We start from the raw sequence: 26,735 nt of genomic DNA, 5'->3' as shown, positions 1-26,735 counted from the left end.
AAGGCTTTGTGCTCTGCATGTAGATTAGAAGGAGGAATCCTTTCGTCTGCCCGGCTGGCTGGTGGGACAGGTGAGTCTGTGGTCAGTGGTGGCTGCCTTCGGGGGCCTCGGCCGATGCTGAGCAGACCGCAGACGCCCCGCGTCTGGCTCTGCTGCCGGCACGGTGGTGAGCCCTTTCCCGGTGCTTTCAGTCCGGGACACACGGTTTGTCCCCTGGATCTCTGAGGTCCCCGGCGTGGAAGGATGCAGGAGCCACGCTGGGCTCCCAGGGTCAGCCGTGCGCCGCCGCGGCCCGTGTCTGCTCAGCGCAGTTCAGGCTCGTTTCCTTCTCCTGGTCCTGAGTCCTCAGAGCAGACCGAGGTGCACGCTCAACGAAGGCACCTGGATGGTCACCAGACCCGCGGGTCTGCTTCCATCAGCGGTACTCATGGGGCGGCCGTGGCGGCCGAGACGCTGTAGGCACTGACGGTACATAATCGTCCCGGTCCTGCCTTCCACGGCTGTGCTGGCATTTGTAGCTTTATTTCCGTGGGAAAATACCCATAATGCGGCACACAGGCTGGTAACCGTGTGTAAACACAGCTGAGCCCTGCTGTGGCCGTGTCCGCGCTCTTCCCGCCTCACGTCCTCCCTGCTTCTCACATCTCTGCCCTTCCTCCTGGCTTCTGGCTGAACAGAGAACTTCTTCCATTTCAGCTTCAGTCATTCCACAGGAAAGTGTTCATTTGGGGAAAAAAGACTAGACGGTTTTCTGCGAAATATAACATGATTATTGCCGGGCATGTATAGGAGGGGTTGGTTTTTTTTTTTTAAATATCTTATTAGATTATTAAGTGTCTTTTCCTGAGAACCTACAACGTGTAAGGAACTTCTCGTACATTTGCTCATCGCACAGTGTGGAGCTGGGGACGGTTCTGTGTCACACAGGAGGAGTCAGAACTCAGACGTGTTAACCACCCTGCCCAAGGTCACACAACACTTGCAGGATTTGAAACTCCCTTCCTCGGATTCTAAACCTGTGCCCCTTCCCCACTTTTCCTGAAACTGTGGTGTGGTCTTACCTTTGAAAATGCTTCTCAGTGAAGAAATACCACTGCTCACAATTGTTAAAGATCCACGCCAGTCGTTGAGGACACCTCCGGGGTCTGTGGTATGACTGCACACGCCCCTTCTAGCACCGGGAAATTCAAGGAGAAAAAAAGAAAACATTGCCCCACAGCGTCTTTCTAAAGACATCAGATAATACAGCTGTTACACAGACTTTCTGTTGCTCAACGTGTGACACTTCTCAGAGCCTCAGAATAGTCTTCTCATATCTCTCTGGTCTTGAGAAGCCTTCTATCACATTTTGAATGTGTGTGTTTTTGTAGGATGTGATGCTTACTGTTGTGTCTTTTGTGGTAGCACAGACCCTTCTAATTGTGGAAACGCTGGTTTTGAACATTACCAATCTATCTGGTGCCGTTGGTGTGACATGGTTTATTTGGCATCGATTCCAAAAGGAAAATAACATTTTTCTTTGGCAAACTGCAGGCATGTGCTCCTGGGGCACGTGGGAACGGCCAGCCGTGTGGCCTGCAGCACGGGTGCCTGTCACTGTCCTACGGCTCGCCACTGCGGAATCGGCACATCTCCTTTCTCTGTTTGATTTTCAGTCTCCATCTAAGTTCCTTGGGAGTGGCTTCCGTGATGTATTCACCCCAACACTGTGCCTGGTACACAGGACATAACGCACACACGTTGGTTGAACTGAACTGTGGAACTAAATGTGTGTTTTATAACTCCTGCCACACCTTACCAAAGAGCCGCTGTAGGGGTTTGCAGACATGACTGGTCCGTGCTCCCGTGTATCCTGTTCTACAGCTGTTTTGTCGCCGTCATTGTTCGAAGAGTGGGATGGATACTCCAGGTCAGAGAAGCAGGGGTTGAGGTCACTCTCCCTTATATGCACGGGTTGTATTTCCGTATATGCCCAAGTCATTCTCTGAGGATAGCCATGCCTTTGACGTTCTTTTCTGCAGGGTCTTACTGAGTTTTAGTAATTCTACAGAGAACTTTTCATTTGGGGGGGGTGGACAGAAAGACTACATGATTACCCAAAATGTAATAATGATTCTTGTTGGGTAGTTACGGGAGGGTTTTTTAAAAGACGTGTTAGATCATTTGCACATTTTCAGCTTATAGAGAAAATAGTTTTCCGCATTTAGTCAGAGGGCTTCTATTCTACGGTCTGTGGATGAATTTATCCTTTATGGTGTAAGGAGGTCCCATGCCCAGATTGCTTCTCATATCGGGTTTAGGCAAAGCTGTGAGGTAAGGTGACGTGGTTCAGAATGGACAGCGTTCTTCATCGGTGGCCAGACGGTAGCTCAGTGTCTCCCAGGGTATGCCTTCTCCTTGACTATTTATCACTGATGTTCCCAGAAAAGAGGAATTCGAGAGGTCAGGGGACCAGTGTCCAGGTTGAAGCTCTCTTCTTGGGCAGAATTTGTACCAAGCCAGTTTCAAGCCGCCTGTCTCCTTGAATGTCGCACGCATACAGAATTCCCTCTGGCTTGGGAGCCCAGCCTTGGTCCCATCTTTCCAGCGTCTCTAGTTGGTGTGGTTTTATCCGCAGACGTGGCTGTCCTGGTGAGTATGTGCAATACTGAGATTTGTAGGAAATATATGCTGGGTTGTTCCCATGACCGAAATGTATTCCCGTGGTTCCTGGCGTACAGCTCCTAAAACCCACAAGCGGTAAGAGTGATCAAGGTGTCTTTTGTTACACTAGTGAGGTGATTTTAGGACCCGGCCTAAAGGTGGGCTGGATTGACCACATGGCTAGATGGTCGGCGTCTCCCCCCACCCCTGCAAACTGTGGGAGGGGAGGGGGCTGGAGGTGCAGGGGGCCGACGGCTAATGACTTAGGCATGGCTCTGTGATGACCTCCATGAAAACCCGCAAAGAGTGCGCTGGGAGAGTTTCCAGGTGGAGGAACAGGTAGCGAGGCAGGGAGAGCGGCGCCGGGGGAGGGCCTGGAAGCTCCGCCCCTTCCCCAGGCCTGGTCCCGTGTGTCTGCCTGCGGCTTCCGGACTTCTGTGAGCCGCTCTAGCGAAGGAAAAGAACCTGAGGAAGTGGCCGTTGCAGCCTCCCCACTGTAGTGGGTGCAGCGCAGCCTACGGCTCGTGAGCGGCCCGGGGGTGCTCTTGGGGACAGCTGTCTCCAGGTGGGTGAGTCCGAACGGTCCTCGGACATGCTGACGTCCCAGGAGTCGGAGGTGTGGGGGGGGAGCCCCCTCTGTGGAAGTTGGGTTTGGGACCCCCAGTTTAGGATGAAGCCGAATCTCACTGTGGTTTCCACTTGCTTTCTTGGTTGACTAGGGCAGGTGAGCCCCTTCCGCCATGTTACTGACCCTCCGCGCGCCTGGGAGCGGTGGCCGCTCAGCGGCTTTCCCGGCGTTCAGTTAGGTTCCCGTTTTAGTGGCTCTCTGTTCTTCCTAATGTTTATGACTGGGACAATAGTGTATCGTTTCGGTGGACGTTTTGGAAAAGTGGCTTTTTTAATCGGTATTCAAATTACTCCAAGTATTTTTCGTTTTTTTTAAACTCAGACTTAACTACATGGGCACCATTTCTTAAAAAGGGAACTAACGCTCTCCTGCAAAACACTTTGCTGTGGTTACAGCCTGAGGGGTGAGGACAGTCGAGTTTCAGTCAGTCCCGTGGGGGTTACGAACTGGCCTGACTGCTTTCACTCCACAGTGAATTCGATTCGCTAGGTTTTCATGCCCCCCCCACCGCGTTACATTTCAGGGAAGATAGAAAAATTATTGCTTTGGCTTTAAGTGACCTTGGGGGAGTCACTTAACCTCTTAGTGCCTCGGTCCCTCATGTATTCAAAACTGATAAATACAAGTGTCTCGTGGGTTAAATGAGGCAACATGTAAAGCACCTGCTGTTAAATGGCATGTGGCCCAAACTGGAAACTGAATGTGTTCCTCCTTGCTCTCTGGCCATGTTGACATTTTCTTTAATCGCTCCTATGTCCGCCTTCGCTGCCACGGTGCCTTTGCATAGACTGTTCTGGCTCCCGGAAGAGCTCTTCCCTGCTGCCTTTACCTGGGTAACAGCCATGCAGCTTTCCGATCTTGTGCAGGCCTCCCTTCCTCACCAGGGAATAGTCTCCAACCTCCAGCTGCAGGCCCTCAGAGGACCCCCATCTGTCTGAGGGTGTAAGTGGGCCTCCCCAGCCCACAAGTCAGCTCTTTCAGGGGCAGTGCTGACTTCACTCAGCACCTCGTCCCCAGTGCTGAGCACAAGACCGGACATACATTTTTGTGGAAACAAGGAGAAACATGCTCTGGGAGGAAGAAGCCCGTTTTAGGCTTGCTGCTGCAGCCTCTCTTGTGGGATTAGCTGGGAGCTCCTTGCTCGAGATAACCCACGCCCTGCACTCCGCCCAGCACAGGCCTTTCCCTTTACAGTTAGGAAGAACGGCGCTTCAGTGTTAATGGGAGAGTTGCCACGGTTGTGTTACCAGGTCCCAGCACAGCGCTGTTTTCTTTGCTTATGTGCTGATCAAGTCTCTGAGCAGGCCCTGATGGGATGTGTGGGGAAGGGGATAGACTGGGCCATTTGGATCCCAGAGGACAGCGGGGCCCTGCTGTAGTCAGTCTTCCAGTGAGTTGGAGGTACAGGGGTCAGGCCGGGGACCTTGTGGCAAGGCAGGAGCATCCGAGCTCTGCAGGACGTGAGGGAGCATGGTGAAGGTGATGTGGGGAATGGGGGTTTGAGAGGGGAGGGGACAAGGTTGCTGAAGCCCCTCGGGTAGTTTGGATTTGCTAGCAGTGTGGTGGGAAGCCGCTGCAGGATCTTAAAGCTGCCCAAATGGGTAACAGGCCAGCGGGGGTGGAGACCCAGCAGCAGGTGCCGGAGGACATGGCTGGCAGCTGGAGGCTGGAGTTTGAGCCCACGTGGCTTCTTGGTCCCCACGGACCGGGGGATGATTACGGGTGGGGAAGTGAAGCCGAGAACAGCTGAGTGATGACTGCAGGCTGGCTGGCAGAGGGGGCAGAGTCCGGTAGGGGGAGCCTCGTGAGGGAAGACGGGAGAGAGTGAGGACCCAGCACGGCAATGAGGTGAGGTCAGGAGTGAAGGGGACGCCCAGTACTGTGCTTCCTCGTGTGGGAGAGACATGGGAGGTGACCTTGTGGAAGCCGTTTAACTCCATCGGTGACCTGGTTATTGAAGAGGTTTCTTGGACGTGGTCATGGATTTGTTACACTAAATCTTAGACGTGGTCATGGATTTGTTACACTATTCCATTTTTATTTTTAAAATTATGAAGCCTTAAAACTGGAAGAAGCCTTACAGCCATGTTTTTCAAGTTTCTTAGCACATTAGAATTGCCTGGAACATTAAAAATACCAGTCTGGGTATCACCTGAAATCTGGGGAGGAGGGAGCCTAGAACATGCCCAGGCTTCCACATGGAGCTGAGGCTGGGAGTCGCTGACCTCAGGGTGGGCAGGAGGCAGGAGGCTGGAGGCTGGAGGCGGGAGGCAGGAGGCTGGAGGCAGGAGGCAGGAGGCAGGAGGCACGGGTGCTTCCAAGCAGCCCGTGTGGAGTCAGTGGGATGTGTGGCTGCTTCGGCGCCTGTCGTTAGCTGTTAGAAACATTTCTAGCAAACACAACAACAACACATTTCTAGCTTCTTTGGAAAAGAAGTATAAAATCTTGCTTGGGGGGCTTGGCAGGCAATCCAGTGATCCTTACATTGGGCTGCACCCCCCAGGAGGTCGGAGGTGGGTGGCACGCGGGAGTGGACTAGCAGTGACGCTAGTAGTCGGAGGATTTCGTTATTTTTATTAAATTGTTTAGATTTGATAAGAGCCCTGTAGTTACCAAGAAAGGGTAGGGACTAACTTTCCAAAAATGGACAAATTCCTTAAGTTGTATAACCAGAAGAATGATTTACAGGAAAAGCTGTACAGAACAGTTGAAGCCCATTCGTTGGGCTCTTTGTTCTGTTTACATCAACCTTCACCCCCGTGTACTTCGTTTTCTTGTGTGCATCGTGGAAATTCCCTGTTAAAGCACACTGTCATCCAAGTTAATCCGTTAACTCTGTTTACCTCTAGTGTGATTTAAAAAACAAACAGCAGTGACTTGACAGATGATGGAATCATTAATGTGAATCATTTATGACTTTCTCCGAGAAAACAGGCTTAAAACTCTGTCTGAAGGACCCTTCTGCTGGTTTTTACCGTAAAGCTGTGTGTACTGAGATTGCGTGTTTCACATACAGACATGAGGACCCTTTTTTTTTTTAAACTATCGTAACACCAGTATCACACTTAGAAGTTAACGTTTTTTTACAGTTTTCATGAGGAATAACTGACACACGGCATTGTGTAAGTTTAAGGTGTGAGCGTGACCATCTGACTTAGGCTGCGAAGTGATGGCCACAGTGGGTTTAGTTAATGCCATCGTCTCAGAGATAGAAGAAAAATAAGCCAGAAATCAAAACAGAACAAAAAGAAACAATGCTTTTTTTTTTTGTTCTTGGGATGAGAACTTAGAGGATTTCCTCGGAATTTTCCTACGTATCACGGGTGGTGTTAACCACAGGTACGCATGACTGGCAGCTTGTTCCTTGCGCGAAGCTCCGTTCACTTCCCCCTCCCCCACGCCTGCCCCAGTGACCACAGCTGATTTCTTTGTTTTAAATTCCACATGTAAGTGAGTTCACGGGGTGTTTGTCTGTGTCTGACTTAGTTTGCTTAACATGATGCCCTCACGGGCCACGACGTTGTTGAAAATGGTGGGATGTCGTCCCTTTTGGTGGTTGAATTACACTCCGTTGTGTACATGTCAAAGCTTCCTAACCCCCTCGTCCACTGGTGGGTGTATGGGTGGGTTGCTTGCGTGTCTGTCTGGCCGTTGTAGGTGATGCTAACACGGGGTGCAGGTGTCTCTCGGACACGGAGATCACGCTTCCTCTGGGTGAGTTCCCAGAAGTGGAGCTGTGGGATCGCATGGTATTTCTCGTCTTCGTTGTTTCGAGGTGTCTCTGCACTGTGGTTGGCAGCGGCTATGCCGCTTTACAGGTTCACCAGCAGCGCTCAGGATTCCCTTTTACCCACATGGCCGCCAGCCTTTATGTCCTGTCTTTCTGATCTTAGCCGTTCTAACGAGCACGCGAGTTTTGATAGCATTTTACTTTTACTGAGAGATGGTGAGTCTTTATTGTACTTGTTGACCATTTGTATTTCTGATTTGGAAAAATGTCTGTTTAGGTCCTTGGCGCATGTTAATTGGATTAATGGCATGTTGCTGTGGAGTTGGACAGTTCTTTGTCTTTTTAAAACTATAGGTGACATACAGACTTCAGGTGGTTGAATTACATAGCGATTGACATTTATGTACGTTACAGATGGCTCAGCACAGTAAGTCTGGTTACCAGCTGTCATCGGTTATTACAGTATTGACCGTACTCCCTGTGCTGTACTTTAAATCCCTGTGACTTCTTTATTTTAGAGCTGGGGTTTGTACCTCTTAATCCCCTTCACCTGTTTTACCCATCTTCCCTTCCCCCTGCTCGCAACCACGAGTTTGTTGCTGTATTTGAGTCTCTCTTTGTTTTTTAGATTCCAAGTATGAGTGTGATCATAAGGTATTTCATTCCTCTTTCTATGACTTACTTCATTTAGCACAATACCACAAGTCCATCCACGTGGTTGCCGATGCAAGATTTCATTCTTTATGGTGGAGTGTTCCATTGTACAATCCATGCTCTTTCTATGTTCTTCATCCTTTGGTCTATCAGTGGACACACAGGTTGCGTCCGTATCTTGGCTCTTGGAAATAACGTTGCAGTAAACATGGGGGTGCGGTACCTTTTCGAATTACAGTTGCATTTTCTTCAGATAAATACCTGTAAGTGGAATTGCTGATCATGTGGTAGTTTTACTTTTAACGTTTTGAGGAACCTCCATCCTGTCTTCCGTGGTGGCTGCACCACTTCCATTCCTACCGACAGTGTAAGAGGTGTGCTCTTCTCCCCGTCCCACCAGCATTTTTATTTCTTCTTGTTGTAGCCATCCTGGCAGGTGTGAGGCGGTAGCTCAGCGTGGTTCTGATCTGCATCCCTGATGCCGAGTGACGTGCGGCATCTTTTCACGTGTGCTTTGGCCATTCGTGTGTCTTCTTGGGGAAAACGTCTGTTCAGGTCTTCTGCCCATTTTTTATTCAGATTGTGTTTCGTGTTGAGTTGTGTGAGCTCTTTATGTTGGATGTTAACCCCTTATCAGATATATCATGTGCAAATGTCTTCTCGCATTCAGTAGGTTTCGTCTTGTTTTCTTGATGGTTTCCTTTGCTGCACAAAGCTTTTTAGTTTGATGCAGTCACGATTGTTTGTATTTGCCTTTTTTATCCTTGCCTGAGGAGACAAGTACAGAAAATACTACTAAGACTGCTGTCCACAAGTTTATGCCTCTGTTTTCTTGGGGGAGATTTATGATCTCAGGCCTTATATTTAGGTCTTTAATCCAATTTGAGTTTATTTTTGTCTGTAAGAAAGTGGTCCAGTTCATTTTTCTGCATGTAGCTGTCCAGTTCTCCCAATACCATTTATTGAAGAAATATCTTTTCCCCATTGTATATTTTTGCCTACTTTATCTTAGATTAATAGACCATTTAAGCATGGGGTTTTTTTCTGGGTTCTGTGTTGGGTTTCACTGATCTGTACGTCTGTCTTTATACCGTGCCATACTGTTTTGATTGCTATAGCTTTGTAGTATAGATTGAAATCTGAGTGTGATGCCTCCAGCTTTGTCTTTCTTAGGATTGCTTTGGCTTTTCAGGGTCATTTGTGGTTCCCTACAAATTTTAGGATTATCCTAGTTCTGTGGAAAATGTCATTGGTATTTGTTAGTTATTGCGCTGAATCTGTAGTTTGCTTCAGGCAGTGTGAGTATCTTAAAAATGCAGGTATACATCAGAAAATTGCAGGTTGAGTTCCAGACCACTGCAGTAAGGGGAGTCATGAATCTGACGGTTTCCAAGAGCATGTAAAGTTATGTTTACACGATACTTTGGTCTATTAAGTGTGCAGAAGGGTTAGGTCTTTAAAAATGTACATATCTTAATTTAAAAAAATACTTTATTGGGGCGCCTGGGTGGCACAGCGGTTAAGCGTCTGCCTTCGGCTCAGGGCGTGATCCCGGCGTTATGGGATCGAGCCCCATGTCAGGCTCCTCTGCTGTGAGCCTGCTTCTTCCTCTCCCTCTCCCTCTGCTTGTGTTCCCTCTCTCGCTGGCTGTCTCTATCTCTGTCGAATAAATAAAATCTTTAAAAAAAAATACTTTATTACAAAAAGAAATGCTAGCCATTATGAGCTTTCCAGGAGGGTTTTTTTTTGTTTGTTTTTTTTGTGGTTTTTTTTGGCTTAAAACAACAGAAATTTATTGTCTCATAGTTCTGGAGACTAGAAGTAAAAACTCAGTGTGTCGGCAGGGCCATGCTCCCTCTGAAAGCTGAAGGAGACCATCCTTCCCAGCCTCCTTCTGGCTTCTGGTGGTTTGCCAGCACGCCTTTGTGTCCTTGGCCTGCAGCTGTAGCACTGCAGTCCCTGCCTCTGTCATCCACATGGCCTTCTTTCTTCATGTGTCTCTGTCTCTCTGTCTCTTCCCTTTTACTGGTATGGACGTCAGTCATATTGGATTAAGGGCTCACCCTATTCCATTTCCAGGAGTTTTTATCACTGATGACAGATCACCATATCAAATAAAATGAGAATGTTGTAACTATCTTGAGAATAACCAAAATGTGACAGACACAAAGTGAGCAAATGCAGTTGGGAAAATGCTGTCAGTGGAATTGCTTGGTGGAGTAGTATTGTCGCTACCTTCACGTCGTGGGGAAATCTCTATCTGTGAAGCCTAGTGAAGTGCAGTAAGACGAGCTCAGCCTATATAATTCTTCCGTCCCGGGAGCGTGGCGTATTTATTTGTGTCATCTTCACTTTCTCTCATCATTGTCTTGCAGTTTTCAGAATACAGTGATTTGGTTAAAGTGATAGTTTATTCTTTTATATAAATAGGATTCTTTGATTTGATTTGTTTATAACTATGTAGAAATGCAACCAATCCAGGAATATAAATTTTGTATCCTGCAACTGTATTGAATTCACTTATTTTAATAGTTCTTGGGTAGCTCTTTGGGATTTTGGATATGTAGCCTCTGCAAATAGTGGAAGGGTTACTTCTTCCCCACCAGTTTGGATGCTTTTTATTTTGTGCCCGATCGCTATGGCTAGGATTTCCGTACTCTGTTGAATGAAAGTGCTGAGAATGGGCGTCTTTATCTTGTTCCAGATCTTACAAAGCTTTCAGCTTTTGACTATTCCGTGTGCTGTTAGCTGTGCGCTGGTCATATATGGCCAATATTATGCTGAGGTATGCTCCCCCATTACCACTTTGTTGAGAGTTTTTATCATGGATGGATGATTTTTGTTCAGTGCTTTTTCTGCATCTATGGAGATTACATTTTTGTCCACCATTTTGTTACTGTAGTGTGTCATGCTGATTTGTAGATAGGGAAACATCCTTGCGTCCCTGGAATAAATCCTACTTTGTCGTGGTGAAGGATCCTTTTATTGTATTGTTGAATGCTATTTGCTAACTCTTTGTTGAGGATTTTTGCATCCACATTCATCAGAGATATTGGCCTGTAGTTCTCTTTTTTATCACTGTCTTTGTCTGGTTTTGGTATCGGGGTAATGTTGGCCTCGTTGAATGAATTTACAAACATTCCTTCCTTTTCAGTTTTTGGGAATAGTTTGAATAGGGTAGGTATTAATTCCTCTTCAAATGTTTGGTAGATTTCCCTTGTGAATCCCTCTGGTCCTGGACTTTTGTTTGTTGGGAGTTTTTTGTGGCCAGTTCAACTTCTCTTCTAGTTATTGGTGTGTTCAGATTTTCCATTTTTTCCTGGTTCACTCTTGGAAGATCGTATGTTTCTAGGAATTCATCCATTTCTTTAGGTTGTCCAGTTTGTTGGCAAAATTATTCATAGGAGTCTCTTCTTATCCCTTGTGTTTTTGTGCTGTCGGTTGTAACTTGTCTGGACTTTGATTCTGACTTCTTCCTTTTCCTTGATGAAACTGGCTAAAGCCTTATCAATTTTATTTAGGTTTTCAAAGAATCACTCTTGGTTTCAATGATTTTTTTTTTAATTGGTCTATTTCGTTTTTCAGCTTTCTTGGGTATCCGTGTTGATTTAAAATGTCTCTTGCGTCTTGAGCTAGGCCTGTCTCACTGTAAGCTTCCCTTTTAGAACAGCTTTGGCTGTGCCCCAGGTTTGAGGATGTTTTCCTTTCCATTTGTCGTGAGGTGTTTTTTGGTGGCGTCTTGGATTTCTTCCTCGACCCACTAGTTGTAGTAACGTGTTGTTGGGTCTCCACCCGTGTTGTTTCCTGTGTTTTTCTTGTGGTTGACTCCTGGTTTCACAGTCTTGGGTTTGGAAAAGGGCTTGTTGAGACTTGTTTTGTGGCCCCGCAGGTGCTCTGCAGTGTCTGTGTGCTCTGTCTTGTGCTGGGCTGGCAGGTTCTGTATGCATCTGTTCCGCACATCAGGTCCAGTGTGTCACCTACAGCTCCTGTTTCCCTACTCGTGGTCTGTCTGGATGACTGATGTCAGTGGGGTTTGAAAGTCCCTGCTGTTGTCGCCGATTTCTCCTTTATTTGGGTGCTCCTATCTCAGGTGCGTAGAAATTAAAACTGTTAGAGCCCCTTGTGGGATTGATGCCTCTATCATTACGTAACACCTTTCTTTTGTTGTGTTTTTCTTTCAAAGTCTGTTTTATGTGATGTGAGTATTGCTTCCCCAGCCTGCTTTTTACTCCCATTTGCAGGGACCGTCTTCTTCCACCCCCACACCTTCAGTGCGTGTGTGTCATTAAGTCTGAAGTGAGTCTCTGACAGGCAGCCTGTGGATGGGTCTCTTCTCATCCCTTCAGTCACCCTGTCTTTGGACCAGAGCATGTAGTCCATTTACATGTAAGGGGATTATTGATCTGTACGCACGTATTGCCATTTGGTTGATTGGTTCCTGGTTTTTGTAGTGTTTTGTTCCTTTCTTCTCTTGCTCTTGCCTTGTGATTCCATGAATTCTTCAGTGTTCAGATTTCTCTTTCTATAGTTTTTGTGAAGATAGAGCAGTTTCAGCTCCAGACCACCACAACAGAGCGAGTCAAATTAATTTTATGCTTTCCCAGTGCATTTCAGCTATGTTTACCCTATAGTCTATTAAGTGTACAATAGCCATTATGTCTAAAAAAAATGATGTATCTTAATTTTAAAAGACTTATTGGTTAAAAAATACTATCATCTGAGCTTACAGTGAGTCTGGATGAGCCAAAGGGATGAGCCCTTTGCTGGTGGAGGGTCCTGCCTGGGTGCCGAGGGCTGCCGACAGTCAGGGTGGTGGCTGCTGGAGGCTGGGGTGGCCTTGGCAAGTTCTCAACCAGACAGCAATGCAGTTTGCTGCCCGGATCCACTCTCCCCGTCAGCAACGATTTCTCTGCAGCACAAGAGGCTGTTTGACAGCATTTTACCCACAGCAGAACTTGTTTCAAAACGGGAGTCCGTCCTCTCAAACCCTCTGCTGCGTTATCAACAAGCTGACGTCATATTCCAAGTCCTTTGTTGTCACCTCAACCTTCGCAGCACCTTCACCAGTAGATTCCATCCCAAGAAACCACTGTCTGCGCTCATCCGTGAGAGGCACGTCCTCATCGGTTCAGGTTCGATCACGAGATCGCAGCAGATCAGCCCCGTCTTCAGGCTCCACCTCCGATCTGCCTCTCTTGCTGTTTCCACCCCCGTCCGCAGCGACTTCCCCCACTGAGGTCCTGAACCCCTCAAAGTTGTCCCTGAGGGTGGGAATCCACTGCTGTGAAACCCTTTATCATGTTGGTATTTTGACCTCCTCCCAATGAATCACGATATTCGTATTGGCATCTGGAGTGGGCAATCCTTTCCAGAAGGTTTTCAGTTTACTTTGCCCGGATCCATCAGAGAATCACCATCTGTGGCGGCCATAGCCTAGTGAAATGTATTTCTTAAATAACAAGGCTTAAAAGTAGAAATTCCTTCTTGATCCATGGGGTGCAAAGTAGATGTCGTGTTAGCAGGCATGAGAACATTAATCTCATTGGACATCTGCCTCAGAGCTCTTGGGTGACCAGGTATGTTATCAATGAGCACTGAGTTTTTTTAAAGATTTTGTAAGTAATCTTTACACCCAACATGGGGCTCAAGCTTACAACCCCAAGTTTAAGAGTCTTACGTTCTGCCGACAGAGACAGCCAGGTGCCCCCGCACTGGCATTTTTAAAGGCAACGACTTTTCTGAGCGCAAGGTCTCAACAGTGGGCTTAAAATAACACAACATGGCCCTTCGGCCTGTACCCCCATCTTCTAGTAATTCACCAAGGTGACCAACACAAAGGGAAAGAGGAGAGGTCTCTGAGAAAACATGGTGTCATTCCTTTAGCCGCGTACATGTGAATCTTCAGGAAGCGGGATACCGTGGACGGGGAAAGAATGGGCACTGGTCAAAAAGGAGCACCCCACAAGTGTCACCACAGTGGAACTGGAGGAGTCTCCAGGGATAGCCAGCATGCTGTCGATACTGTGGCGAACAGGCGAGTTCAGGGCAAGATTCGTGCCAAGAGAACTAATGTACATAGTAAGCCGAGACAGCTCCCTGATGCGTGTGAAGGGAAACGATCAGGAAAAAGGAGGCCAAAGAGCAAGGCGTTTGGGGTCAGCAGAGGCGCCAGCCTGCTCCTCCCCGAGAAGCACACTTTGCAGGAACCAGTGGAGAGGAGCCTGGGCTGCTGGAACCCGTTCCCTAAGTCATGGCAAAATCGGTGTATAAAAAAAAACTCGTGGACTATTCAAAAGTTTCAAAACTCAAAAATTAACAGGGTGCCTGGGTGGCTCAGTTGGTTGAGCGTCTGTCTTCGGCTCAGGTTATGATCTCAGGTCCTGGGGTCGAGTCCCGCGTCGGGCTCCTGCTCAGTGGGGAGTGTGCTGTGCCCCCTGCTGTGCTCGCTCACGCTGTCTGTCTCTCAAGTAAAATCTTAAAAAATAAAAAACGTAAAAGGATGTAAATAGTTGTGCTGCCATCCAGGCTTTGTCGTTCAGTTTCGGGGGCACAGGCAGAGTAGACAGAGCATAACTGTCAAGGGCCGGGATTTCCGAGCCCTACGTGAGCCCTGGCCTAGTGCGGCGTCTCCAGCTGCCTTAGCCCCTGACGGCAGCGTCCGCCGACCCCTCTCCCGCTGTGAACGTCCTGGATGGAGTCCTCAGTAAAGGCCCTTTGTCTCCACGGAAGACAGTGTAGCCGTCTCCGTGAGTTCCCTTGGGTGGATTTTCCGACTAACCTGTGCAGCTTCGACGCGGGCGCTCGCTGCTTTGCCCGCACGTGGACGCCGTGGAGACGGCTGCTTTCCCGAAACCTCGTGAGCCCTCCAGTTTCTGCGGCTTCCTCAGCTCAGACTCCAGATGAGACTGTGGCTTAAGGGAACCTTGTGGTTGGTGTGGTCCTCCCGTCAGACCCCTAGAACCTTCCCTGATCGGCCCTGAGGCGGCTCGGCCGACCTTGTCACTCATGCGCTCAGTCGGGGAGCAGTCCTCTCTGTAGAACTCCTCCTTTGTGCGCACAGCGTCGCTGTTAGGCTGAAAGTCATCTCGGGCCACTCTGCTTTCAGCATGGTTCCTCACGAGGCCTAGTCACTTCTAGCTTTGGATTTAAAGGGGGAAGCGGAGACCCTTCGTGGAACTTGGACGCTTCAAAGCTGTTGGGAAGCAAGAATATCCTGTCACCTCACGGTCATTCCAGCTGCACTAAGAGTCAAATGGAGAGGAGACAGGTGAACAGGAAATCACATTTAATAACGTATATGTGAGGAATCCACAGAGACAGGGACATTGCGAAGACGGGCACAGTGAGGCCTATCTGCCATCCTGAACTAAGGAGAAAGGGATGGGGTCTGAGTCTTCGGAGGGAAGGAGTGCAGCCCTCCGGAAGAGGGAAGAGTTCGCTGGGCCACACAAACGAGGGGATGCAGAGAGGATTTGGAACGAACAGGCCTTGCTGGGCTCCTCTCTGTCCACCATCCCCCGTTCATACCAACACGCAGCTGTGGTGACCGCTGTCTTCCCAGAGTGGGCCCTCCATGTGGATTTTTCTAGGAAGTTGGCGGGGGTGGGGGGGTCAAGAGCTTTTTTTGAATCTGTGGGACTTGATGGCTTTTAACTCAAAATAGTCTTCATGCCAAAGTGGCCCATCTTGGGGCGGCCGGCCCTGGGGCCCTGAGGCCATGTGGGGTTATGAACTGGCCTAATTCCAATACTCTTGTGTCTCGGAAGAGGGAGGCTTGAGGAGAGGGAGAGACAAGGCTGGCCAGTACAGCAGTCAAAACGCACACACAGGTGCGGTGGGTGGTGCCCCAAAAGAATTAAAATAGTAACATCAGAGATAACTCCTCACTGTAACAAATATCATATGAAAGTGTGACACCATGCTAGAGTTACCAAATTTCACACAAAGCGAGCAAATGCTGTTGGAACAATGGCACTAAGAGACTTGTTCGATGCAGGATTGCCATGAGCCTTCAATTTGTTAAAACTATTTTGAAACAGTACTTGTTAAGCACGATGACGTGACGCACGATAAAAGGAGGTTTGCCTGCGTTCATTATCAGTTTGGGAAGTTCATATACGATACCACGTACATATTTAGCAGTCGGCTTTGAGTTGATGGTCCCTGAAGTTGGAACACATTTTAAAAACACTACATTTTTACTCCCCCTCCACATTTTATGTATTTGACATCATATTACATGTTTTGTTTTGTATACCTTCTAACGATTAGAGTTTATTTTTACTACTTTTCTCTATTAACATTCATGCTAACTTCATAAGCAGTTGATTCACTACCTTTATTATATGTGTCCTTTTCCCAGTGAGGTTCTTGTTCTTAAGTTTTCCCTAGTTATGGTCTTTCCATTTCCTCTGTAAGAAGTCCCTTTAGCATTTCTTGTAAGGTTGGTTTAGTGAGGGTGATCTCTTTTTAAAAAGGTTTTCTTCACCTGGGAAGCTCAGCATCTCTCCTTCAGTTCTGAATGATGATCCTGCTGAGTGGTGTATTCTTGGTTGTAGGGGTTTTTTCCTTAAATCACTTTGAATATATTCCTTTCCCTTTGACCTGAAAAGTTTGTGCTGAAAAATCAGCAGATGGTCTGCGGACTATTGCCTTTTATGTGACTAGTTGCTTTACTCTTGCTACTTTAAAGATTTCTCTATCTTTACTTTTTGACATTTTAACTTTGTGCCTTGGTGGGGACCTCTTTGTGTTTATCTCGTTTGGGACTTTCTGTGCTTCCTGGGTCTGGATGTCTGTTTCCTTCCCCAGGATAGAAAACTTTATTATTTCTTCAGATATGTTTTCTGCCCTTTCCCTCTTCTCCTTCTGGGACTCCTATCATGTAAATGTTGGTGTGCTTGATGTCCCAGACGTCACTGAAACTGTCCTCATTTTTCAAATCCTCTCTGCTGTGGGGCTGGCCTGCTTGCCACCCCGTCTTGCAGACGTCTGACCCATTCTTCTGTATCTACTGCTTTGCCGTTGATCCCTCTAGGGTATTTGTCATCTCAGTTATTACAGCTTTTAACTCTATTTGGTTCTTACATTTTCTGTTTCTTTGAAGTTCTCCATGTGTTCATCCACTCTTCTAATTTTGGTGATTATCTTTTGACACTTTGAACTCTCTCAGGTAGATTGCCTATCTGTTTCATTTAGTTATTTTTCCTGGGGTTTTGTCTTGTTCTTTCACTTAGAACACACTCCCATGTGTCCTAATTTTGCCTGACTCAGTGTTCATTGCTTGTCTGGGGTAGATTAGGTATGTCTCCTGACTTGAGGGAGCAGCCTTACGTAGAAGGCATCCTTCGGGGCCCAGAAGCACAGTGTCCCAGGCTGTCAGAACTAGGCATTCCAGGGACGTCCCCGTCCCCTGTGTGGGCTTCACGTGCTGCCCGTTGTGGCTGGGCAGTGACTGCTGCAGGTGAACTGGTGGGCGGGTTCCCCCCTACCCCAGGCAGGAGCTGCTTTGGAGGGGTGCTGGTCCTGAGGCGCTGTGCTGTGTGTGGCAGGTGGGGGGCACTCGGATGGGGTGCTGGTCCTGTCTGAGGCTGTTCACTGGGTAGGGCGGGGCTGGGGCTGCTTTGGAGGGGCCACCAGTCCCAGACACGGTTTTCCACCAAGTGTGGTGGCGTGGGTGCCAACGTGCATGGGTTCCTGCCAGGCGCACAGTTGGGGTGAGGTGGTCCCACGGGGGAGCAGTGGGGTTGCAGAAGCAGTGCTCACAGGGTGGACGGAGAGGGTCAGAACTGGCACCCACCAGTGTGTGGTCAGCCAGGCAGGAGGAGGGCAAGACAGTGTCATCTGTTAGCCCTTTCGTTCCCAGAGAAACTTCCATAACGAGGCCTGCGCCTTCATTACACACGCTCAAGTCAGTCAGCAGCCCTCCTTCACTTAATGGCCCAGGCGCTTTTCAAGCTGTTGCTTCTGTGCTGGGTCTCCAAGCCAGTGCCGACTGTGTGCAGACCCCTGCAGAGCGGAGCCCTTCTGCTCTCCCAGGTTAGCCCCCTGTCCTGCAGAGCCAGGCGTGACAAGGCCACCGTCCCTGGTGCAGGACCCCAGCGCTGGGGATGCCCAGTGCTCCGCATGAAGAATGCCTGTGTCTGTGACGTCCCTGCTGTTGGGCGGTCCCCGCACAAGGCTCGTGGATTCCAGCCAGACTCTGTCTCTGCCTCATTGACCTTGTGAAGTTTTATTTTCTGTCTTTGGCTGTGGAAGAACTGTTCTGCTTCTCTTCAGGTTGTTCTCAGAGTCACTCCGTATCTAGCTGCAGCGTGGTCTGTCTGTGGGAGGAGGCGAGCTCAGGAGCCCCCTGCTCCGCCATCTTGATTGCGATCCCTACGTATTATTTATTTTTTAATATTAAGCCCTTATCACATATTTGGTTTGCAGATTTTTTTTTCCCCATTACATAGGTTGTTTTTTCATATTGTTGATGGTTTACTTTGTTGTGCACGTTTGTAGTTTGATGGAGTTCTGGTTTTTATTTTTTCGTTCACACATGGAGTGTCCGAAGAATCCTTCCCCAGACCCATGTCAAGGAGCTTTCCCTGTTTCCTTCTAGGAGCCTTAAGGTTTCTGGACTTCCGTTTACGTCTTTAATCTAGTCCACATTAATTTTGTGAGTGTGTCCAGGTCAGGGTCTAATTTCAGTCTTTAACCTGTGACTGTGCAGTTTTCCCAGGGCCGTTTATCGAAGGGCCGTCTTGTCTCTATCGAGTGTTCCTGGCTTCCTTGTAAGATAATAGCAGATGGTACGTGCGTCGATTTATTTCCGGCTCTCAGTTCTGTTCCGATGGGGTGTGTGTGTGTTTTTGTGCCAGTTCCTACTGTTTTATACTCTAGCTTTACAATACGGCTCAAAACGAGGAAGCGTGATGTCTCTCTCAGGATCCCACTTAGTCTCTCTCAGGATCCCACTTTAGTCTCTCTCAGGATCCCACTTAGTCTCTCTCAGGATCCCACTTAGTCTCTCTCAGGATCCCACTTAGTCTCTCTCAGGATTGCTCTGGCTCATCAGAGTCTTCTGTGGTTCCATATAAATTTCACAATAGTCTTTTCTGTGTCATTAAGAAAATGCCACTGGACTCTTGATAGGGCTGAATTTGAGTCTGTAGATGGCTCGGGTCGTGCTGACACCTTATAAATACTCTCTCAATCCATAGACACAGGATACCTTCTGAGTATTTGTTTCTTCCGTTTATTTCTGCAGTGCCTTGGAGTTATCAGCATAAAGATACTTGAATTCTTTGATTAAATTTATTCCTATGTATTACATTACTTTTGATGCTGTTATAAGTGGGACAGTTTTCTTTACTTTTTAGATAATTCTTCAGTGTCTAGAAATGTTACTGCTTTTTGAACGTTAACTTTATTCTGCAGCTTTACAAATGTGTTGATTAGATCTATAAATTTCGTGCATAACACTTCAGATTTTCTACGTATAAAATTATGGCATCAGCAAACACAGTTTTACTTACTCTTTTCCAAATCTGATGCCTTTTCTTTTTCTTACCTGATTTCTGACAAGCACTTTCAGTATTAGGTCGAGTAGCAGTGGGGAGAGTGGGCCCCTCATCTCGTTCCTGATCTCAGATGTGATGTAAGCTGTGTTTGTCTTACATTGAAGTGTGTTCCCTTTATATGCCCTCTGTTGAGTTTGTATTGTAAATGGGTGCCCGTTTATCATTTTTGTCAAATGATTTTTCTGCAGCTGATGAGATCATATTTTTATTTTGGTCACGTGGCATGTCACATTGACTTGTGGGTGTTAAACCTGCTTTGCATCATTGGAATAGTTCCTACTTGATCATGGTGGATTATCTTTTTAATCATTGCTGCTGAAATTGGTTTGCCAGTATTATACTGAGAATTTTTGTATTCGTATTCATCAGGGATATTGATCTATAGTTTTCCTTTCTGGTCGTATCCTTCCTGACTTTGGTATCAGCATAATGCTGTCCTTAGAAAATGAGTTTGGGAATGTTCCCTTTGCTTTTTTTGGGGGGGTAGTTTGAGAAGGATTGGTGTTAAATTCTAAGTGTTATGTAAAATTCACCAGTAAAATTCACCAATGCAGCTATTTGGTTATGGACTTTTCAATGTTGGGACATTTTCGATTTCTGATTGAATCCCCTTAGAAGTAATTGTTATGCCTAGATTTATTATTACTTCCTGAGACAGTCTTGGTGGAAGTTCGTATGGTTCTGGAATTTTTCCATTTCTTGTATGTTTCCCCATTTATTGGCATGCAAGTGTCCACAGTAGCCTCTTAGGACCCTGTGGATTTCTGTAGAGGCCATTTTACAGTCTTTTTTATTCATTTGTAATGTTGACTCGGGTCTGCCCATTTCCTTGGTTTAGACTAGCTAAAGGGTTGTCAAATCTGTCTTTTCCAAGAACCAGCCCTTAGTTTTATTAACCTCATTGTTTTCATGTTTTGTATTTCACTTATTTCTGCTCTAAACTTAATTTCCTTCATTCTGCTACCTTTGGGTTTGGTTTGTTCTTTCACTCGCTTGTTAAGGCATAGAGTTAGGTTGCCTATTTGAGATCTTTGTTTCTTGGTTTCTTGATGTAGACATTGATTGCTATAAACCTTGCTCTTTGAACTGCTTTTGTTGTATCCCTTAAGTTTTGGTATATTGCAGTTTCATTCTTTGCTAACTCCCCTTTGATTTCTTCTTTGATCTATTTGTTGTTCAGGAGTGTCTAATTTCATGTATTTGTGAATTTTCTTGTTTTACTCTTGTTCCTTCTTTGTAGTTTCATTGCTTTGTGGTAAGAGTAGATGCCTGTAGGATTTGTCTTGAATGTGCTGACTTGTTCTGTGGCCTAACATGGTCTGTGCTAGAAAATGCTCCACGTGCTTTTGAGAAGAGTGTGTTTTGTTGTTGGATAGAATGTTCTGTTTATGTCTGTGGGGTCCACTTGGTGTATAATGTTCACATCTGCTGCTCCCTTATTAATCTACGCCTTGTTGAGAGGTGGGGAATTAGAGTCCCCAGCTACTGCAGTACTGTTTCTCCTTTTGCCTGTTAGTTTTTGCCTTATGTTTTCAGGTGCCCCGATGTTTGTAAGTAATTGCAATTGTTACATCTTTTTGATGGATTGATTCCTTTGTCATTACATAATGGCCTTCTTTGTGTATTGTTACTGCTGTCAGTTTGAAGTATGTTTCTGTCTCACAGAAGTGTAGCTACTGCTGATTCTTCAAATACACAGCTTGAAATAACTTCGCCCACCCCCTCACTTGCAGCCTGTGTGTGTCTTTATGGGAAAGGGACTCTCTTGTAGGCAACGCATCATAGATCTTGCTTTCTTATCCACTCAGCCATTCTGTGTCTTCTGATTGGAGCATTTAATTCATTTACATTAAAAGTTTAATTATTGATAGGTTAGAATTTATTTTTGCCTCATTGTTGATTTCTGGCTGTGCTGTTAAGCCCTTGCTACTTTTTTCATATCCTGCTTTTGTGTTGTGTTGCTTTTTGGTGTCAGTTTGCTTTGACTTCTTAATCAAATTCTTTTGTGTAATTATAGACTTTATCTTGTGGTTATTATGAGGTTTACATAAAATATCTTTAAATCTGAAATCCTATTTTAAACTGATAACAACTTCAATAGAATTCCTAAACTTTACAATTTTACTTCTGCTCCCCCTTACGTTTGAGTTTATTAATGTTAGTTTACGTGTTTTTTTCATGCTGTAACATGAAGGTGAAAATAACAGATCTTTACTGAACTTCTGGAGTGGAGTTCGAAAACGTGCATCACTGTCACCACAATATAAAATCGACCATCATAGTCCACAATGGACTATGTACATTGTCAAATTCTATAAACGTATACCATTGTCACCGAGTTTAATGCCACCTTTTTATGTTTTTGTGGTAACTAGCATCTTTTAAATCCCACTTGAACTCCCTTTAGCGTTCCTCACAAGGTAGGTCTAGTAGTGATGAGCTCCCCGGGCTTTTGTTTGCCCTGGAAATCTTTATCTCTCCTTCATTTCTGAAGGACCGCTCTGCCAAGTGTACGATTCTTGCCTGACAGCTTTTTTTTTCCTTTGCTTTTTCTTTTTTTTTATTAGAGATTTTATTTGACAGAGGCAGCTTTTTTTTAAACCTTTTTTTTTTTTTTAAAGATTTTATTTATTTGACAGAGACAGCGAGAGAGGGAACACAGCAGGGGGAGTGGGAGAGGAAGAAGCAGGCTCCCTGCGGAGGAGCCCAATGTGTGGCTCGATCCCAGGACCCTGGGATCACGCCCTGAGCCGAAGGCAGACACCTAACGACTGAGCCACCCAGGTGCCCCTTAAACCAATATTTTGACTATATCATCCCCTTCCCTCCTGGCCTGGAACACTGTGGGTTTCCCTTCTAATTTCCCTTTTCCCTATTGCTTTAAAGCAATCTTTATCTTAGACTTCTCACAACTTGATTAAAGTGTCTTGGCATCGTAGCCCTATTAGAGTTTGACCTTTTTGGGCTCCCTGGGGCCTCGTGAGCCTGGATATCCATTTGTCTCCTTGGGTTTGGAGTGTCTGAAAGCTATGTTTCCTTTGGTGACACACTGCCTAGATTTTTTTCCGTTGGTTCTGTGCATTGAAGCGAGCAGTCCCCTCTCCTGGTCTTCACGGCTGGACAGAGTGCTCTTGACCACTCGGCTCCGTTCGGGTTTGTGGCTGCATCTGCTGCTACCTTGCTGAGCTCGGGCACGTGGGGCTTGCTGTCAGGGTCTGCTGCAGGTGCAGCTGCTGCCCAGGCCGTGCAGTCTACGGAAGCGTGTGCCCCTGGCCGAGGACAGATGGACAGGACCACACACAAGGCCGCAGGATGGGCTCTGGGGCAGCCTGGATGCTCAGGATTCTGGTCCGGCTACTTACCGTCGGCATTGGTGCTGGAAGCAACAGTAGGTGGGGCTCGAAGTTCGCGTCTCTGCCCTGGGTGGGGCAGGAGGATGGTCCTGTGCTCGGGGTGCCCGGACCCCAAGGGGCTGCTGTGCTTCTCCACAGACAGGTGAAGGCCACGTCCCTGGAAGCAAGGCCATTGCAGGGTTATGCAGCATCTGGTGGGCTCTGCTCTGTGTCCCCGGCCGGTCGGGTGGGCTGAGGGCAGTAGCAGTCCTGGGCGGGGCCACAAGTAGTCGACAGACTCGTCAAGAACTAGCTCCAGTGCCCATAAGGCTCTGATTCACCGTGGCCTGTGCGTCCCAAGCACTCTGGTTGATGGGGCCACTGGCTCGGTCCTGCAGATGCTCACCCTTGTCTGCTGCTATGCAGACTGCAGGTGTTCTCAGGCCTTTCTGGTCCAGCAGAGCTGGGCTGACTCAGCTTCCCTGCATCGGTGGGACCCAGGCTGCCTGCAGGTGTCCTGGGCAGGAGCGCTCCAGAGTCCCTGGGGTATGAGCCTGCATCCCTGCCAGGCCAGCCAGGGTCTTCATCTGAGCACCGAGGAAGGCAGAGCTGCGCACCCCCACATTCACGAGTCGGTATCCCTCCCTGGTTCTGGAGAAGGGTGGAGCGGCGGGCTGGCCTGGCTGCTTGGGTGCTGCGGGTGGGAAATCAGTTTGCCAAGATCCCCGTTGGGCAGAACCTGAGTGGGGGCTCCCAGAAAGCCACCTGCAAAATGGGGGAACTGGATCTCCAGCCTGGGTTCTTCCCCGCCTGCAGGAACCTGCACTGGCCCCGGGTTGGGGGAGGCACTCGGCCTGTGGTCTCTTCTCTGCCCCGTCTCACGGGGTCTGCCGTGGTCTCTGGGGCCCCGTCAGTGTGTCTGGTGTGGAATAGTTGTCAGTGGTTGTCGGGGGTAGGGGCACAGTCACAAGCACCCGGAGCTGCCACCCAGGCTCCCTCACTGTCCACGATGTCGTGACACACAGATGTGCAGACAGTGCTGTGGGAGTCGCTCTCCATCGACACGTCCTTCAGAAACTGTAGGGAAAGGAGGAATACGAGTATTTATAAGTAAAGGGCTGAACTTTGAAAGTCTTTAAACTGTGAATCCTGCTGACCTGCGTCTTGCTGACGAGAGTCCCTCTTCTCACACTGAGTACATTACATGCGGCTCCGGTGCCCGAGGAATACCGGAGGCTCGCGGCCCAGCAGCCAGACCACGGAACCCTTGACCCGTTCAAAACCCCGCCCCGTGCCCTTGAGAGACCCGGGCAGGAGTGGCCAATCCCATGTGCCACGTGCTCTCCAGAACCAGGGGGACCCCAAAATAAGGCACGACCTCTGCCAGACAGGAACATCCCCTCCACAGATGATACGGGCAGAGGTGGAGAACCAAAACCCCTGAATCCCCCCAAGAAAGTCCGCTGTCTAACCCCCGACTGCTTATAAATAGATGGTATTTATCACGTCCTAACGGCAAAATCCGAGGGACTCCTCAGGGCATGACTGTACGGAGACCATAGATCGAGAAGGTGTCCGCAGGAAACCTCGCCTGGCCTCCGGTGCAGACTTGGCTTTCTCTTCCGTTTGTGCGTTGGGGACGGTCCTCCTGCTCAAGCGCGTGACCGTGGCTTTATGAGCTCCGGAGGTAGACGGTTCTTCAGTGAGCCCTCCGACTTAACAAGGAGAAGGTGTTGCCTTTCTTTTTCTTTTTTGCAGTTGAGGTTTGCTGTCCTAGGTACATTTTCCTGGAAGTGTTGCTGTGTAATCCAAGTTTGTCGTGACCTCGTGCTTTTTACTCCCAGAGCATCTGTTTCAGGTGAAGCCTGGGGATCGAACCGTGTGCAGTAACTGCAGCCAGGACACCGTGTTGCCGAGACGCGGCATCATACGTAGTTCACGCGGCTCTCTCTGAAGAGCGTCCCCTCCCTCCGTGCGCGGTGTGACGGCGGCCGTGCTGCCCGCACCTTCGGCTGCACATGACACCTGGTGGACGACCTGCTTCAGGTGCTGCGTGCCCGTAACTCCAGGGCGTCTGTGCTGGTTCCCCCCGAACGGGCGCTGCGTGTAACACGCGAACGCTCTGCTTCGCAGAAGGCTTGATTTCAGTTCATCGCGGCACCGGACGTGCTCCAGTTGGCTTCCGTGTAGTAACGTTGCCGCAGACAGACACAGGCATTCACGCGTTCACGTTGGTTAGTTGTAGGAAATGTTTTCTCAAGGCTGGAGTGAAAGGCTCACAGACGAGTGTTGAACACCGTTTCCAAGAGAGAGGTCTAAGTTTAGAAGCTTCCCCTTTACGCTCCAGAACCTGTCTTTTTCAAATCGCTTCATACATCTGTCCTACGGGCACGGGGTGAACGTGCCTTCTGTCGGAAGGAAAACTGTTTTAAAAACTTTAGAGAAACCACAGACATGATGAAGAGCAGGAAAAAAACGAGAGTGGACATCCCCCGAGTTACGACGTCTTCAGGGCCAGGAACGAACCAAAAATCTCTCCAAGGGGTGGCTGTCCGTACGACCGTTGTTTTCACTTACACCGTTGGCGGGAGGGCCCCGCGGGTCTGGTCTGCAGCCCTCGCCGGCCGTCCCCGCGCCTTCGAAGGGGCATCCCTGCGGGAAGAGCCCCGGACGCTTGGGGTTGTGCTCACCCGCCGCGGACGCAGGGATGGTGGGGCCTGACGCGGGTCTGCGGCCTGAGCTGCTGTTTCTCTCTGTCTTCGTGTGGGAGCCGTGACAGAGATGTGGCACTTTGAGCTGCTGATGGGTCACGTCCCGTGAACCCCACAGTGTCTTTTTCAGTTAGTTTTGTGAAGTGTCGTCTTGAGCAGGAATTTCTCACAAGGGGTAAGTGCTCTAGAATGGCCTTGCTTACCGGCAGCCCATTTCCCCCGGTGAGTTCTTACCTACAGGGTGTTGCTAGAAGACTAGGGGGACTCGTGGAAGGTGTGTGTGCTGACATGTCAGCACGGAGAGCACAGCCCTCGCCTTCCTGAACGCACCGGCATGTGTCTGCATTTCCCTCGCACTTCCTGAGAGCTGTCATGCCTGTGGTCACGCCTGTGGTCAGGTGCTGCCTCACAGGGACCCAGGCCGCCTTCCATGAACCCCCCAGAATCAGCGAAGGCCAGGGAGCAGGACCTGACCTCCGTGTATGGGGATGGCATGGCTCCCTTTGACACCAGAAGACCTCTGCCATCTAGGGCCACTGCACAGCCGCGGATGACCGAGAGAAGGAGGGTGCGTCCCCCAGCACAGCGAGTGTGCGCAGGGCTGAGCTCAGAGCTGGAGGGCCTCCCCGGGAGGAGGTCAGTATGCCCGGGAGCCTGCAGGGTCTCCAGGGACCAGTGGCCCCTCGAGTTCACCAGGAAAGGGTGGAACACATCCGTGCCTGAAGGAAGAGGGCGGAGCCGAGCAGTGTCCTGCCTGCCACGGGGTCGGAGCTCCCAAGGAGGACCGAGCCTCCCTGTCCCTGAAGAATAAAGCGGAGCAAAGGCATGTTCTTTAGGAGACTGTAAGAAGCCAGCTGTGAACAATAGTGTTTGTCCCTTAGTTACCTAGATACAGAGGGAGATAAGATACTTGTGCGTTCCCACCGCAGATAAGGGTTGTAAGCAGAGAACACGGAAAGCCCTGCGGCTGGACTGGGTGCTCTGTCCCTCAGCAGACGGCGGTGCGTCCCCCCTGGAGGACTCGGGTGTGGTTTGCTGCCATCCTGACTCCCTGTGTCCATCGAGTAACCTATGTTCAGGCCTGGCACACGGCCCTCCATCCACAGTGGGCTGCCCAGCGGGGCACGTGTGCGTCCGGGCCTGTGCGGGAGTCCTTCAGGCTCTGCGGTGGCGAGGGCATCGCCAGTCCAGCAGACGTTCTCTAGCTGTGACCGCGTGCGCGGCGAGGACTCGAGCAGCAAGCCTCGGTCAGCAGGAGGCCGCGAGCCCATTCAGTCCTGATGTCCGTGTTCTAGTAAGTAAATCTGCTTTCGCCCTGGAACAGCCGTGACCGGCGATCCTAAAATCCTTGCATGCCTTAGTGGCTGTAAACGGGCTGGTTTCTTCCATTACTATGAAGTTAAAGGCAATTTTTAGAACTTCCTTGAGATAGCTAAAACTTCTCAAGTTTCCCTCTTTAGGGAAAAAGCTGCC

At 48.6% G+C, this 26,735-nt stretch overlaps 1 protein-coding gene and 1 long non-coding RNA gene across 3 annotated transcripts in view; one reads left to right on the top strand and one right to left on the bottom strand.

Moving 5' to 3' along the window:
* The window catches only part of TMEM123 (transmembrane protein 123), a 49,589-nt gene that overhangs the window by 4,818 nt on the left and 18,036 nt on the right, over window positions 1-26,735 (top strand). The window lies entirely within an intron of this gene.
* LOC109490067 overlaps window positions 21,964-26,735 on the bottom strand; it is a 31,729-nt gene continuing 26,957 nt past the window's right edge. Inside the window, exon 6 of the long non-coding RNA XR_002143261.2 lies at window positions 21,964-23,628. This is a non-coding gene — a long non-coding RNA (uncharacterized LOC109490067). The remainder of the gene's footprint in view (window positions 23,629-26,735) is intronic.

This window comes from Ailuropoda melanoleuca, chromosome 8, assembly GCF_002007445.2.
Source record: "Ailuropoda melanoleuca isolate Jingjing chromosome 8, ASM200744v2, whole genome shotgun sequence".
NCBI lineage: Eukaryota > Metazoa > Chordata > Mammalia > Carnivora > Ursidae > Ailuropoda > Ailuropoda melanoleuca.
This window is presented reverse-complemented; position numbering and strand designations above follow the sequence as displayed.